General features: G+C 46.1%; 1 protein-coding gene across 1 annotated transcript in view; it reads right to left on the bottom strand.

Annotated features, from left to right (window-relative positions):
• The window catches only part of LDB3 (LIM domain binding 3), a 159545-nt gene extending 149389 nt beyond the window's left edge, over positions 1 to 10156 (bottom strand). Inside the window, exon 1 of the mRNA XM_077350594.1 lies at positions 10038 to 10156. The gene's annotated coding sequence lies outside the window, so the exon portion shown is untranslated. The remainder of the gene's footprint in view (positions 1 to 10037) is intronic.
• Between the last annotated feature and the right edge of the window lie 6296 nt (positions 10157 to 16452).

Here is a 16452-nt window from a genome sequence, read left to right on the forward strand (position 1 = left end):
CAAAAACATGGTGCGGTGGAAAGGGGAGAAATGGTGGACCAAACAAAGCTAACAGGTGGGGCCTGCGGATCCCCTGGAATTACAGTTCACCTCAAAACTAATCAGCTCCCCTAGAGAAAATGGCTGATTTGGAGGGTAGGAGCCATTGGATTATACTCCACTGAGGTCCTTCCCTGCCCCAAACCTCACCCACTCCTGGCTCCACCCCAAAGTCTCCAGGTAGTTTCCAACACAGAGCTGGCAACCCTACCAATAGGCCTCATGCTACTACCCATGATCCAGGTTTGGGTTGCCAGCTCTGGGTTGGGAAATACCTGGAGATTTTTTGGGTATTGCCTAAGGAAAGTGGGGCTTGGGGAGGAGATAGAATCCAGTTGGGTCAAATGCCATAACATCCACCTTCCAAAGCAGCCACTTTCTCCAGGGGAACTGATCTCTGAATGTCAGTTGTTACAGCAGGAGATCTCCAGCCATCACCTGGCGGTTGGCAACCCCAGTGCTACCACCAGAAACACAGTGAGTGGTACTGACTATGACCCCCAAAGGACATTATAATCATCCAGTTCTAATAAACTGGTGATCCCTGGACCAAAGAAGGGATGTCTGGTCTCAAGCAGGGCCAGGGCCTTTTCTGTCCTGGCCCCTACCTGGTAGAATAAGCTCCTGGAAGAGCTGAGGGCCCTAATGGAACCAAGCCAGTTCGGTCGGGCCCCCAAGACAAAGCTCTTCCACCAAGCATTTGTTTGGGGCCAATGAACACCATGATGATACTGAAGGAACATAAAGACTCAGCTCCCTCTATACACTGCCTCTACCCCCCAAGCCCAAGAGTAGCATCATGAGCTATCTGGCTGATCAACGGCTTCAATTGATTTTAAAGTTTATTATAGTTTATGATAAACTGTATTTTACTGTGTATTGGTTTTAAAATGTTGGAAGCCTGCCCCATGCCAGCCTGATGGGAAGGACGGTGTATAAATCCCAAAATAGATTTAAAAACAAAAAAGGAAGAATGTATGGCATAGGGTTGTCCAGTGTGGTTTGGGAAATTCCAGGAGATTTGGGAGGCATTGCTTGGGGAGGTCAGGGTTGGCAGAGGGGAGAGAGATTAGCAGGGTCTAGTGCCCTAGTCTACCCTCAACAGCAGCCAGGGGCAAATATATGTCCTTTGGAGCTCAGCTGTACTCCCGGGAGATATCCTGGCTTCTCCTGGTGGATGACAACCTTGATACAGGAGGAGGGGGTTTGTATAGACACATATAATACCACAGGAAGGGCTAATCTGTTTACATTTGGTAAATTTAGGGAAATAAACTTGGCTAACCATTTTACATTTGTTCCCAGAGGCAGGAGCATTGAAGACAGAAGCAGTTTCTTGCTAACAACTGACGAGAATAACACAAATCTTCCTTCATATTGAAGCAAATAAAACAGCTAGGCACACATTACTTCTGTACAATGAGAGAGGAAAATTCAAGGGACAATGCTGAATTCTGCAGAGGGGGTCAAGCCCAGCACTTATACTCCCACCACAGTCTTAAATCTCCCGGGTAATTGTTAATGCCTCCGTAGACCTATTTCACTTAATCTGCTCTCAAATTAGTCACTTTGCAAAGGATGTCAGATTTACATGAGCTTTCTTCACAGTGAAACAAAACACAGAGAGAAAAAATTCGACTCACTCTCTGTTTTATATATTTCTCTTCCTTTCTCCTTAGAGGTATTTTAGATGAAAACAAGAGCCCTCTCCCGGGAGGTTTATTGGCCAGATTTCCTCTGAAATCGCACTCTTTTATAGGGGGTAATAACGTTTAAGTGCCCCACTATTTTGGTGGGTGTCACACATTTAAGCTATTTATTTCAACTGGAAAATAAGCAAAAGCAGCTGAGGGAATTGTAAGGGGAAAGATCATTGTTTCTGAGCACTGGGGTACAATTTGACAAGATACAAAACAGAAGACAATTACTGAGCTGTCTCAAGGCAGAAAGCCTTGCCAGGTAGCTTAAAGGTGAAGCATTTTCAAAGCCAAGATCCAACCTGGAATGATTTAACAACGCTTGACAAGGAGGACAGTTCAGGCCACTTAGATAATACTGACGGGTGTCCTATTAAATCCCTGGCAGGGAGTCATATGAGAGCTTCAGTTTATCCTGGATTTCAAACGGGAGCTAGCCCAAAGTCAAGACGTGAGTCGGGATGAATTTCCTGCTGATTGGAAGGGGGCACCTCCACGGCTGATGCAGTTGGATTTCACTGAGCGGCAGACATGCTTAAATCTGAACAACTTGTCCCAACTTCTGTTCTCCTTGCTCTCTGGCTGCACGTATACATGTTATTCTGACACAAAGAGAAAGAAATGTGAGCTTCCAGACCCAGGCGCGTGGCCAGACAACTGGGGGTGGGATGTAGGGCTGCCAGCTCTGGGTTGGGAAATACCTGGTCATTTGAGGGGGTGACGCCTGGGAAGCGCACGGCTTGGGGAGGGGAGGAACATCAGCAGGGTGAAATGGAATCCAGTCCACCCTCCAAAGCAGCTCTACTTTTCACTGCCCAAAGTAGTCTCAAAGCAGCCTACAATTACCTTCCCTTCCTCTCCCCACCACAGATCCACATTGGCGTAATTGGGACAGAGAGTTCTGACAGAACTGCCCTGCAAAAACAGCTCTAACAGGACTGTGACTAGCTGAAGGTCATCCAGCTGGCTGTAGGTGCAAGTGTGGGAAATCAAACCTGGCTCTCCAGATTAGGCTGCTGCCCTTAACCACTACACCGCGTTGGAAAATGCAAAGACCTGAATATTGATAGTTAAGTCATAGTCCTGCTGTATACTGCATTGGTCAGCAGCTGGACATATACTTATCATGGATGCTTTAGGGCGGGGGTCGTCAACCCCCAGGCTGCAGCCCGGTACTGGGCTGCCGGTGGCCACACCACCCATTCCCCTCCCCCACAGCGAGAAGCTCGCCGGGCCTTGAGAGAATCGGCCACTTCGGCAGCCGCTTCACTCATGGCCCAGCGAGCTTCTCGCTGCGGGGGGGGGAGGAATACGTGGCAACCGGCATGCCGGCGGGAGCAGACATACACGTGCAGAGCTGCCGCTCATGCGCGTTTGCGCCCCCAGTGGGCGCAAATGCACAAGCGCGGCAGCTCTGCACATATGCATTTGCGCACATGCACGTTTGTGTCCCACCAGCCGGCACAAACGCGTGTGCACAGCAGCTCCACACATACGCATTTGTGCAGAGCTGCCGCGCATGCGCGGCAACCGGGCAGACCATCTCCCCACCCCCGCAGGGGGTCCCAGCCTTAAAAAGGTTGTGGGCCACTGCTTTAGGGTGATCCTGCATTGAGCAGGGAGTTGTACTAGATGGCCTGCATGGCCCCTTCTAGCTCTATGATTCTACTTTTAGTCATTTACATTGACTGAATAATTGTGAATAACGATAAACGTGAAAAACAAAAGCTATGTAAGTGCTCGTCATAACAGTGCTTTGCACTGGTTGGGCGGGTGACCAGAAGAAGGCAGGGGCTTGTTTTTATGTCTTGCTGAGCATGGGCAAGCAAACAGGAAGTAAAGAATGCAAGAAGAGATCCCTGCATTGCTTAGATCAGCTATCCGTTAGGTTGGAGGGATACCACTCTTTGGCTTGTTGGCCCTGCAGAAGACAGCCTGCAGTTCTTTCTGCTACAAATCCCTGCATTTCAGCAGTTGCCGTTTAACATTTTACGACACTCTAAATCATCATAGACGTCTGTTGTTAGTTGCGACCAGCCTAGTCGCATAGGACCAGCCATAGATAGTGCACTTTCAATGCACTCTACAAGTAGATTTTCCTGTTCTGCACAGCAAAATCCAGCTGCCAAAGCACATTGAAAGTGCATTATCCTATGTGTGCAGACTAGGCCCAGGGCCCTGCCTTCAACTCTGCAAGAAATAAATTCATCCTCCCATTACTCAGGAATTCCTCCATCAGCTCAAACAAAGAAAAAGTAAAATTCCTCCTGTGGAATACTAGGGGCCTTATTATTAAGCAGGTTGCCAATTTTTGTGCGCATGTGCTTAGCACACTGGAAAGACAACTTAAGCTTAAGTGAAGGTTTTTAGAGGAATTTTACTATGCATTTTTTATAATGTACCCATCAATTATACAATTTTATATATTTTAAATTTTGTACTGGATCCCTGATTATGCAATTTTCAACTCTGAAATGTTTTTTTCTTGCTATCTGTTTTATCTGGCCGCAGTGCTGTATTAAAAAAATTTTTTTTGAAAGACTAGGCCCAGGTTTCTACACTCTTCTGAAAGGCTCAGGAATAAGCAGCACCCTTTGTCCCCACAAGCAAGAAAGATTCTTACTCTAGGTGTCCACACTCTTACCAAACTTGGAGGGAATTCTGAAAAGGGGTAGCACAAGTGCCCAGGAAGGAGGGATGGTACAGCCTGATCTCATCAGATTTCAAATGCTAGGCGGGGTCACTTTTTGGAAGGGAAACCCCCAAGGTAGTGCAGAGGATGGCCATGGCCAACCTCCTCTGCTTCTCACTTGCCGAGGTCGCCATGAGTCATCTGTACCTGGATAGCACTTCACACAAACACACAAACACAGAGACAACAAAATGGCTGTTGTGGGGCCTTAGCACGAACATCATCAGGCAAAACACAGATGGAGTCAATTGTTTCAAAATGGGTGCTTCCTGTGAACTCAAAAAGGATGCGTCCTCAGCTCTCCTTCTGAAGCATCTTCTACTCCAATGAAATGGACAAAACCCAAGATTTCCAATCATCTTTGCTATGAGCTAGAGATGCTTTTAGGAAGAAACGGGGGGCACTCACACATTGGTGGACAGCACAGCATCCATGGATCCATGCTGAGATGATTGACTTGATTACTCGTGCAAAGACGGTAGCTCCCATTTGCTGTTATGTTTACAATGGGTCAGAGAGGTTAAGTCCCAAAGGCTGTGTAGGGCAGCAACATCTATAGCTATACCTGGCATTATGGAACTGCCTCTCAAGAGAGGTCTACCTAACCTGGTTGTGAAGTGCATTCCCCATCTTGGGAAGCAAGGAGAAGCACAGAGGGTGAGACTAGCTTTGCTTGTCACGGTCTCTCTGCCAAAAGTCTATAGTGCATACGGTTTCTAACCTAATTTCCTTGTAAGACCAAGCCAGTGTCGCGGCAAATGCTGGCCACAATAGAAAAACGCACAACTACAGGGGTCTGCAGCTGAAAGATGTCCTATGGTATTTTCCTGGGTCAACAAGACAATCTGGGAAGTGAATGGCGGCTCCATCAAAACCATAGAGTGATATTCGGCAGTGTGCAGATCATAGAATCATAGAATCATGGAAGGGGCCATACAGGCCATCTAGTCCAACCCCCTGCTCAACACAGGATCAGCCCTAACCATCCTAAAGCATCCAAGAAAAGTGTGTATCCAGCCTTTGCTTGAAGACTGCCAGTGAGGGGGAGCTCACCACCTCCTTAGGCAGCCTATTCCACTGCTAACTACTCTGACTGTGAAACATTTTTTTCCTGATATCTAGCCTATATCTTTGTACTTGAAGTTTAAACCCATTACTGTGTTTCCTCTCCTCTGCAGCCAATGGAAACAGCATCCTGCCCTCCTCCAAGTGACAACCTTTCAAATACTTAAAGAGGGCTATCATGTCCCCTCTCAACCTCCTTTTCTCCAGGCTGAACATTCCCAAGTCCCTCAACCTATCTTCATAGGGCTTGGTCCCTCGGCCCCAGATCATCTTCGTCGCTCTCCTCTGTACCCTTTCAATTTTATCTACGTCCTTCTTAAAGTGAGGCCTCCAGAATGGCACACAGTACTCCAGGTGTGGTCTGACCAGTGCTGTATACAATGGGACTATGACATTTTGTGATGTAGCCTAAGATTTGAGGGGGCTGGAAAGAGAGCACCCAGGAAGCATAGAACCCTAGCCCTTAAATCTGGATAAGGGAAATGATGGGGATACCACTAGGAACACCTCCAAAGCAGGGGTCCTCAATTTCTTTGAGCCTGTGGGAACCTTTGGAATTTTGACACTGTGTGGTGAGGGCAACCAGAAAATGGCTGCTGCAGAAGACAGAGCCGGCAACAAAATGGCAACCTGGCTTCAGTCACACTGAGAATGCCCTTGGGCTGTGGTGGCAGCTGCTGACAAAACAATGTGGTTTTTCTTTTTACTCTCTACTGCCATTCATACCCTCAATGGTCAACCAGAAGGCTGGTTGGGCAAAAGTTCCACCTAGCCCCAAGCAGAAAGAGCCCACCTTCCAAAGTGGCCATTTTCTCTAGAGGAACTGATCTGTCACTTGGAGCTCAGTTGAAATCCCAGGATGTCCCAGGATCATGGATTCTTCCCCCCTGATGAATCTTGGGAAATGTAGTTTGGAGATGGGCTCTGACAATTCTGTCAGATACCCTCACCTAAAGTTCCCAGGGGGTTTTGGACAAACTATTTCTAAGGCAGTTAAATCTGTAATACAGACACAACTGCTTGGAAAGGTCTTTTTTCTCTCCTCACTGTCGAATTGTAGATTCTAGAGGGAAGCTGTTTCAATCTGTATTGCTTTACTTAGAATAAAATCCACCAGCAGCTGCCACTGCTTAAAGGGTCAGCAGTTTGAGACTGCTAAATTGAGACTCGTTAGTGTTACAATACTGCTAAGCATGTCTTGGCCATGCCAGGATGTAACTTTAGTTAACCTATTAAAGAAACAAGGTTTTGTTGGACCAGATCTCTCCGATTTGGAACAAGTATTTCTAGATAAAAATAGTGCATGTGTTTACAGATGCTGGATTTGGGTTTTAATTGTCCCTTTAAAAAAGGAGGGACAGCCAAATTGGAAGTCTCATTAGTTCAGGAGATGGAAATGTAGCTTGAGATGGAAACTGAGCCTCTCACAGTCAATATTCATGCTGATGACACAGTTTGGGTCCCACCTGGTGGAAGGAGCTCCCTGAGGAGATCAGGGCCCTGACAGAACCTAAACAGTTCCACAGGGTCTGCAAAAGGCAGCTCCTCCACCTGGCATTCGGCTGAGGTCACCCAAACCACTGATTCCCATTGGCCCCCAAGCTCCCCCCCTATGACCAACACTGATCGGTTTAACCCACTGGGTCCCAGTAAGAGTTGAGCTGAGGCTCTCGCAATTTCTATTTTATAATGTTATTGTTTATGATCTTGTTAAGTTATTATTGTTATATTTTTATTACTGTTACCATATGTTACCATATGTTACCTGTTACCATATGTTAATTGTATCTCTTCCTGTTTTCTGTAAACCGCCCTGAGCCCTCGGGGAGGGTGATAACATAAATAAATAAACAAACAAACTTGGGGCCTGGAGAACTCCCAACATTTCAACTGATCTAGACGGAGATCAGTTCCTCTGCAGAAAATGGCTGCTTTGGAGGGTGGATTCTTTGGTCTTACTGAGGTCCCTTCCCTCTTCAAACTCCACCCCTAAAATCTCCAGGAGTTTCCCCATATGGAGCTCGCAATCCATAGCAAAGGTGAAACATGAAGCAGGGAGTCTCAGAATGAAATTTCTCAGCCACAAACTTACTAAGTGTACTTGGACCCATAAGCTTAACCCATAAATCATGTCCTTCAAGTGGGCCATGGATCTCCATCTGCTGGGTCACCCCATAGAGCCACCATATTTTTGGTGCATGCATGCGTGTGAAGAGGAATGGAAATCATACCTCTTGCCTCTTTGTCTCTGTGTTGAGAAGGTCAGCAAGATGAAGAGGTCCCTCAGTGATAGGAAGGATCCCTCCATGACTCTTATGATCCCTTATGACCCTTCACTAGCTGTTAACATGCCCCACCCAACCCACATGCCACCATCTATCATGGGACATCTAGACCTTTGCTAATCTGATTGAGATACAATAAGAGATACCAGTTTTTAGATACCCTATGCTAGATTTTAATCCAAAATTGTTTACTGCTCTTTTAGTTGTTTTAATTGTATTTTAGAGTTGGTTCTTATATGCCAATTTTCCCTACCTGAAGGAGTCTTAAAGCGGCTTCCAACTGCCTTCCCTGTCCTCTCCCCACAACAGACACCCTGTGAGGTGGGTAAGGCTGAGAGAGCCCTGATATTGCTGCTCAGTTAGAACAGCTTCATCAGTGCTGTGGTGAGCCCAAGGTCACACAGCTGGCTACATGTGGGGGATCACAGAATGAAACCCAGCTCACCAGATTAGAAGTCCACACTCCTAACCATTACACCAGTCTGGCTCTTTAAACTGTCCTAGCTAATTTCAGTGTGCTGTATGCCATACTGTGCATAGCCCAGAGCCAGGTCACCAGGATAGGCAGTATAAAAATTAAATAAATAAAAATAAGATAAATAAATGGTACACATCTTGGTGCTCAGCTTTCTCAGCCCACAAATATGTCCTTTATATCAGGGGTAGTCAACCTGTGGTCCTCCAGATATTCATGGACTACAATACCCATGAGCACCTGCCAGCAAACACTGGTAGAGGCTCATGGGAATTGTAGTCCATGAACATCTGGAGGACCACAGATTGACTACCCCTGCTTTATATGGGAGAAGTCATAAATATGGGTTGGCCTCTTCATGTCATGATGCTGGTGTCACATACTTGTTCAGTAGGAATTCATGCTGTGTCCCAAATGCGGGAGGTTTGAAGACCATGAACCTAGCCTACCTCCGGAACTTGTTTGGAGAATATGGATCCCTTGCTAAGGGGGGGGAGAGAACTCATGTATGCCATCCCAAACACACACATACACATATATTCATTAATTAATTGCATTTATATACCACCCGCCCATAAGGCTCATACCGCATACATATTACAAAGAGATGTGACCAAACTCAGAGTGCATCAGGATTTCAAAATTCAATTTTTTTTGTCATAGGTTGAAGGGTGGGCTTTTTTTTTTTTTTTAATCATGCTTTGGCTGGAATTTGGCATAGTGTGAATTGTTTTGGAGCACAAGAGCTACAGATTTTCATCCCTGCTTTATGAATCACAAGTAAACCTGAAGGACTCTTCCACCCGGAACCTTTTTCCTTTGACTACACGCTGGTTCCGGATGTCAGCACTGAAGAACCGCACAAGTTTTGAAGTGTGCAGTGTGAAAGCTAGCAAATTCTTACAAGGCAGCAAGAAAAGCCAAAAAATGAACAGTGATTTCTAATTTTCTTTCTTTAAAGAAAAAAACAATGTTTCCCTGGGGGTTCATCTAGATGCAACTGCCACTTGTTTTACTTGCTCAGGCTTAAATGCTGCAATCCTACTCAGGAGGAGGCCCATTTAAAACTGTAGGCCTTGCTTCTGAGTAAATACATATTAGCACACATGCAGCCTATCTAATTATCCAGTCACAAAGATGCTGCCGTCAGTCATTCTTGAAGCCTTCTGCTAATGAATATTTTTCAACCCCCCTCCCCACCACCAAAAAACTTATTTAGATCCGAAGAGATGACAGGCTTTTAGCCACAGAAGACTTTTAAGGGAAATAAAACCTCTTTCCGGCATGCGCTGGAGAACTGCCCCAGGTCCCCAGCATCTTTTAGCCCAGCAGCTTATTAAGAAGAAACGCAGGGAAAGTGCTAATGGCAGGATGCCCTTTTAGACAGGTTAGCTGTAAAAAGCCTCGGAGGGACACCCTGGGCGACCCCGGCGCTGCGACCGAGCGGCGTGCGAGAGCCGGGAAACGCTAAGCGGCTGATCCGGTGTGATTAGCGAGCAAATGGCCTGCCATAAACCCCCGACTGGTACATCCGTCGCCTTAAAACCCCGGCGGGCACAAAAGCATGAAATGCAAACGACAGGACAGGAGCCATCCTCGCTCAATAAAGCCAGCGGGCTCGATTCGGAGGAGAGGAAAGTGGAGGGCGAGGGCGGAGGGGGCGCCGGAGAGAGGGGGCAGCGGCCACTTCGTGTCACTAACAGGCAGCCGTCGCAACGGAGACAGGGACAGGGGAATTAGTGCCTCTAGGTTAGATGCCAAGGAAGCAGCGGGGTCGCCTCTACCTGGGACGCCGCTCCGCAGATCCACGCGGGGACTCTCGCGCTTCTCCGCCGGCTCCAGCCGCACATTTATTTGATCCCCTTATTTCCACCCCCTCCCCAGTGACGTCGCCCACTCAGGGCAGCTGGGGGGGGGGGGCTGGATTGCCTTAAGGTGGATCTCTTAAAGGGCCAGTTGCCCATTTGTTGTAAGCCGTGACTTCTTCGGGTAGTGAAGCGTTCCGTTTATTTCTAGACGCGGTTCCGCCCTGAGAGCTGCCCGGTTTCTTCTTCTTCTCGGGACGAGAAGTCATTTCCTTCCCGGAGTGTAAATAGGAACGCTTAGAAAAAATAAAACTTGGTATGGATTCTCAAACTTTAAAAGAAAAGAGTTGGCAGCACTGCGGAGAGGAGCAAGACTTTTGCAAGTATTAAATAATTCCCGCACAGATGCGCGGAAGGATTGATGGACCCCAGGAGTCAGCAAAGGGCTTCCTAGCTGACTGGAAGGGAGCTGTTGGCACCAGTGGGACCGCCATGGCTGAATACCGGCCCGTTCTTTTGTTGCTGACAAATGGAAAGACGCTGGCAGCTTTCCCCACCAGTCAGCAGAAAGCCACCCGCATGGGCAGGGGATGTGCCTATAACTTGCAGCCCTTGGAATGATTCCTGTGAACATTGTGGAAAGAAACCCTTAAAAAAAACACTTTAGATCCAATCAAGCTTGAACTTTCCCTAGAAAAGGATTCCCCAAGGCGGTGCCCAGGGGCACCATCATGACTGTTGACCCCTTCCCTGGCACCCACCAGGTGTTTTAACAGGCTTATCATATTCTGAAAAAGCAAAGTGGAGGACATATTCCCCAAATGACTACTTCAAACAAGTGATCGCTGTGACAAATCACATCTTAAACTGTGATAATTGCTATGGACTAGGGATACTCCTAACCTTCCAACCCCAAAAGGGGACATTTTCATGAGTTCTTTCTTGGGGGGGGGGGGTGACATTTATATAAGCAATGTTCAGAGATGTTTTAGGAGGCTCTACTCATACAGCTTTAAGAGAGGGGACATATTCCTTGAGGATAGGTCCATCACTGGCTACAAGCCCTGTAAACTAAAGGGAACCTCCACATTCAGGGGCAGTCAGCCTCTGAATCCCAGTGCCAGAAGGCAACTTCATGGAAGGTCTTGGCCTTTATGACCTGTTGTCATTTCTCTGGAATAATTGATTAGCCACAGGATGCTGGACTAGACAGGGCTCTTCTCATTTTCTTATGACTTCCTCACTTACCCACATGGACAGAAAGGCCCACATATGTTCACAGACGACAACGTATGTGGACATGTGTGAAAACCATTGTTGCTAACCTCCAGGTGGGGGCTGGAGATCTTGAATTACAGCAGATCTCCAGACAACAGAGATCATTTCTCCCGGAGAGGATGGCTGCTTTGGAGAGTGTATGGCCTTATAACCAACTGAGGTCCCTCCTCAGGTTCCATTCCGAAATCTTCAGGAATTCCCAATGTAAAGTTGGCAAAAACTAATATGAACCCATGTAAGGCAAATGTCTAGTCAGGAGTTTCTACCATTATATTTTTGGATATCTAGTGTATTAAGGTCAGTTTCCATTTCCAAAAATATGAATGAGTAAATATGTCATCCATAAATCTGTCTAATCCAGAGTAAGACAGGAAAGTCTTACAGATGATCAGAGGGAGAAGAAGAAGAAGAGTTGGTTCTTATATGCCGCTTTTCTCTACCCGAAGGAGTCTCAAAGTGGCTTACAGTCGCCTTCCCTTTCCTCACCCCACAACAGACACCCTGTGAGGTGCGTGAGGCTGAGAGAGCCCTGATATTACTGCTCGGTCAGAATACCTTCATCAGGGCTGTGGCTGCATGTGGGGGAGTGCAGAATCGAACCCGGCATGCCAGATTAGAAGTCTGCACTCCAAACCACTACACCAAACTGGCTCTGGAGGAAACCTTGTCATAGAATCATAGAATCATAGAGTTGGAAGGGGCCATACAGGCCATCTAGTCCAACCCCCTGCTGAATGCAGGATCCATTCCATTGTCTTGGAATGGAGAACTGAACTACAAAGTCAGGAAGGGCCATACTGCCTAATGATGGTAAGGTATTCAGTGGCACTCATGGGATGGGTGGTAGAATAACACAAACGTATTTAATTTACACTGGCACTTGGTCAAATCCAGCATCCTTCCCATTTGCTCTCGCCACAACTGCACTTGAGGCTCAGAATTCTGACAGCTCTAAAGCCTGGTTTAGCATTAATCTCCTATAGCATGCAGTTTCTCCAGCTAAAAAAGATGTGCAATAAAGGATCAGTTGGCACCAGACAGGAAGGAGAGTATTAACAGCCTGGCACAGAGATGTGAAGTACACCAATTACCAAAGAGCTAACGGCCCCTGATACATCGCCCTTGTACTCTGTATTTCACAATGTTTCCGTGCAGCCAGCAGAACGAAGCAAGGCTGAGCGTGAAAGGAAGCTATTCCTCAGTTAAGGGGGCACTGGGTTGTTCACAGACTCTCTCGGATGAATCCTCAACAAATGTAAATGTAAAATAGGATTGTGAATGTCCTGCATAGTGCAGGAGGTTGGACTAGATGACCCAGGAGATCCCTTCCAACTCTATTATTCTAGGATTCTAAAATGGCCCTCTTCCACCAGACATATGGTTGAGGCCAGGGCTGTGTAAATAAGACTGGCCTCTCTCTTTTTCCTCAGCTCCCCACTCCCTTTGTCTCAGACCAGCTTGTTTTACATCGCCTGAGTAACTCATAGTGTGTGTTTAAGAGAGGGGGAAACGTCTTTTAAATTGTTTTTTTATTGTAAACTACCGTGTGCAGCTCACAGAGAGGGGTCACGTAGAAATCAAATAAATAAATAAATATTATCACCACCCGTGTAGCCTTTTCACCACATTTCCCACTTAAGAATATAAGAACTGACTTGCTGGGTCAGGTCTGCCAGAATCTGCAAGATCTGCATTATGCATGATTCAACAGCATATGTGAAGAATATCCTTTGAGGGGCATCGGGCTAGAAGGGTAGTTAGCGTATTTATGCTAGGAACTTCCTAGTAGTTTTCAAATATTCTCCTCCTGTGTCCTGATAGACTCAGTTGGAGACTTCCTGCTCCCTTGAGCATGCTTCTTCCCTGTTTGCCTACAGAAGAAACATTGTTAGACTGTCAGGACTCTCTCCCTCTTACATAGTTGTTTCTCTGTTCAATAAATCTGTTTATTCTTTAAGCAACTGGTACTCTGCTCCTTTGCATATTTAAACTCTCTTGACAAGATCAAGGAGCATCTATCCAGGATTCTGTGTCCAGCAGTAGAAGGACCAAGCACCATTTCTCTGGACCCAGGTCAAGCTTGTAGTACTTGCATCCTACCATGTATGTGAGGGGTCTCCCATGATTAGTGAAAGAAAACAAAAAACTCTAAACAGTATAAATAAATTATATCATATTCAAGGGCCTGAAGCCTGGAATGGGCCCGCCTGGAATCCCAAGCTCTGGAAAAATAATGGATTCCTCCCCTTGTACTTATTTTCTGTCCAATAGCCTTGCTGTTTGAAAGGCAGGTTGGCACTTTCAATAATAAGCTTCTCAGAGGTATTCAGCCTCTGAACTCAGAAGCCAGCTTGGTGTAGTGGTTGGGAGTGCGGACTTCTAATCTGGTGAGCCAGGTTCAATTCTGCACTCCCCCACATGCAGCCAGCTGGGTGACCTTGGGCTCGCCACAGCACTGATAAAACTGTTCTGACTAGGCAGTGATATCAGGGCTCTCTCAGCCTCACCTCCCTTCTAAGGTGTCTGTTGTGGGGAGAGGAAAGGGAAGGCAATTGTAAGCTGTTTTGAGACTCCTTCAAGTAGAGAAAAGCAGCATATAAGAACCAACTCTTCTTCATTTAGCTACAATGAATACTAGTAGTTAAGTAATCCAGCTTCCGTGAATTCAGAACTTTTGTAGTTAGTGGCTATCTCTTGCCACAGTAAATGCTAGAAGCTAACCTTGCATTGTGTGCAGAAATACTGCGCATCTGAATCCAAATTCTCATGTCACCCAAGCTGTTTCTCTCCTTAATACAATTCTACCATCCTGTCCGTCTGATGATAGAATTTTATTAAGACAAGAAACAGCCTGGATTTTGAGATTGGGAACCATGCACCCGAAAGGGTTACATGACAGCATTACTTGGCAATCACTCCTATAGATAAGGATTGGCACATGCCTGGACAGCTCATTCAGTTTAATACTAACAGAAGGGAAAATAACATTCTGCTGAGAATCTGAAGGTCACTGGTTTTAGGCCATTTCATATAAACATCTAAAACGAATTGTCATTTGGATCAACATGATTGTGTATAACTAAGTTATTTTAGGGTTAATTGATAGATTCTACTTGATACATGCTCTGTTCTACATATTTGGATCTTTTAAATTTTACGCAATTATGTATTGAGTACTGTTTTTATTCTTGCATTATTACAGTGATATCTCCCTGAAGAAGCTTGACATGAAACACTTTGCCATTCCACAAATACGAAAGATTTTTTCCCTGTAAGCACTGATATTTTTTTCTATTTTCTTCATTGGACTTGGGGAGGCCCTTCTTCCTATAGAAAGACATCAGTGTTGTGATTCTTAGATCCTATGCTAAAATGATATCATTTTTGGCTATAGCACCTCCTGGCCACGGGAATCCTTCCAAGTGACTTAGAAGAATTGCATCAATGAAACAACAGCAACAATAAAAGCTAACCAGATGCACAAATATCAGTGCAGTAATATTTCAGAAATCACAGTGTGTGTGCAAAGAGCCATCAAAGCACAGTTGACATGATGAAACCCCATAGGAGTTTCCAGGCAAGAGACTAATTGAGGAGGTTTGCCCTTGCCTTCCTCTGCATAGCAATCTCGGACATCTTTGATGGTCCCCCAGCCAAGTACTATCTAGGGCTGACCCTGCTTAGCAGCCAAGATCTGACCGAGGCCATGCAGGTCAGGGAAATTCACCATTATTATTAAAAGCTCATGTAAAAGGACAACATGGCAAGTAAAATTCATGGTGACTCTGGTCATAATGTCCTGAGGTTGACCACAGAAAAGATTCTCCTTAAGTAGACTCCTGCTTGACCACTGAAGATTGGGTACCTGAGGCTGGACTAGGGGTAGTCAACCTGTGGTCCTCCAGATGTCCATGGACTACAATTCCCATGAGCCCCAAGGTTTGTTTTTATCATGAAAGAGTAAGAACCAGCCACGTACTTTGGAAGCTGGAGCTCCTGATTTTGAGCCACAAGCTTAGGTCTAGGTATCTCCACCCTGTGTAACATATGAGAGTTGGGGGGTTCTTCTTAGTTCTCATATGTGGGGCACTCAGTTCAGATTGGGGCCTCAGAGTGTGTGGCTTCCTTGCTCAGAAAACCCACATGTTCCCTGGAATGCATGTAGGTTTTATCCATGGGTCAAATAGAGCCCCTCTCACTTTGAGGAGGGCATGGAGGGTAGGACCCTCTTGTTGGCAGCAGAAGGTAGGACCCGCGGTAATAACTTTAAACTACATGTAGAACGGTACTGGCTAGATATGGGGTGGGAGGGATTCACAGTCAAGTAGTCCAGCAGTGGAATTGGCTGCTGAAGGGGGTGGTGAGCTCTCCTGCACTGGCAGTCTTCAAGCAGCGGCTGGACAGATCCTTATTTTGGATGCTTGACCATTGAAGATTGGGTACCTGAGGGGACGTGATAGCCCTCTTTAAGTATTTGAAAGGTTGTCACTTGGAGGAGGGCAGGATGCTGTTCCCATTGGCTGCAGAGGAAATGACACGCAGTAATGGGTTTGAACTACAAGTACAACGATATAGGCTAGATATCAGGAAAAAGTTTTTCACAGAGTAGTTCAGCAGTGGAATAGGCTGCCTAAGGAGGTGGTGAACTCCCCCTCACTGGCAGTCTTCAAGCAAAGGTTGGATACATACTTTTCTTGGATGCTTTGGGCTGATCCTGCGTTGGGCAGGGGGTTGGACTAGATGGCCTGTATGGCCCCTTCCAACTCTATTATTCTATGATTCTATGTTTGAGGCTGGTCCTGCATTGAGTCGGGGGTTGAACTAGATGGCCTACATGGCCCCTTTCAACTGTACGATTCTATTGTTTTGGGCCAGGAAAACTTTGGTGGATCAGGTGTGTATGTGAAACCCCAATATAGAATACTTTCTGCATTCACAGTTTTTTCGATTTGAAATTTTTAACTTTGTAATGAATATATATTATAATTACATGATGAGCAGCAGTCTGTATGTGTCTTGCTGCACACTTTGGGAATTAGTGCTGTAATTGCAGCACCTGGACATGCCAGCCTGTGGGGGGTTACATCAGGAATTCTTTTGGCCTTAAATCTGAGCA

The sequence above is a fragment of the Paroedura picta genome, chromosome 8 (assembly GCF_049243985.1).
Source record: "Paroedura picta isolate Pp20150507F chromosome 8, Ppicta_v3.0, whole genome shotgun sequence".
NCBI lineage: Eukaryota > Metazoa > Chordata > Lepidosauria > Squamata > Gekkonidae > Paroedura > Paroedura picta.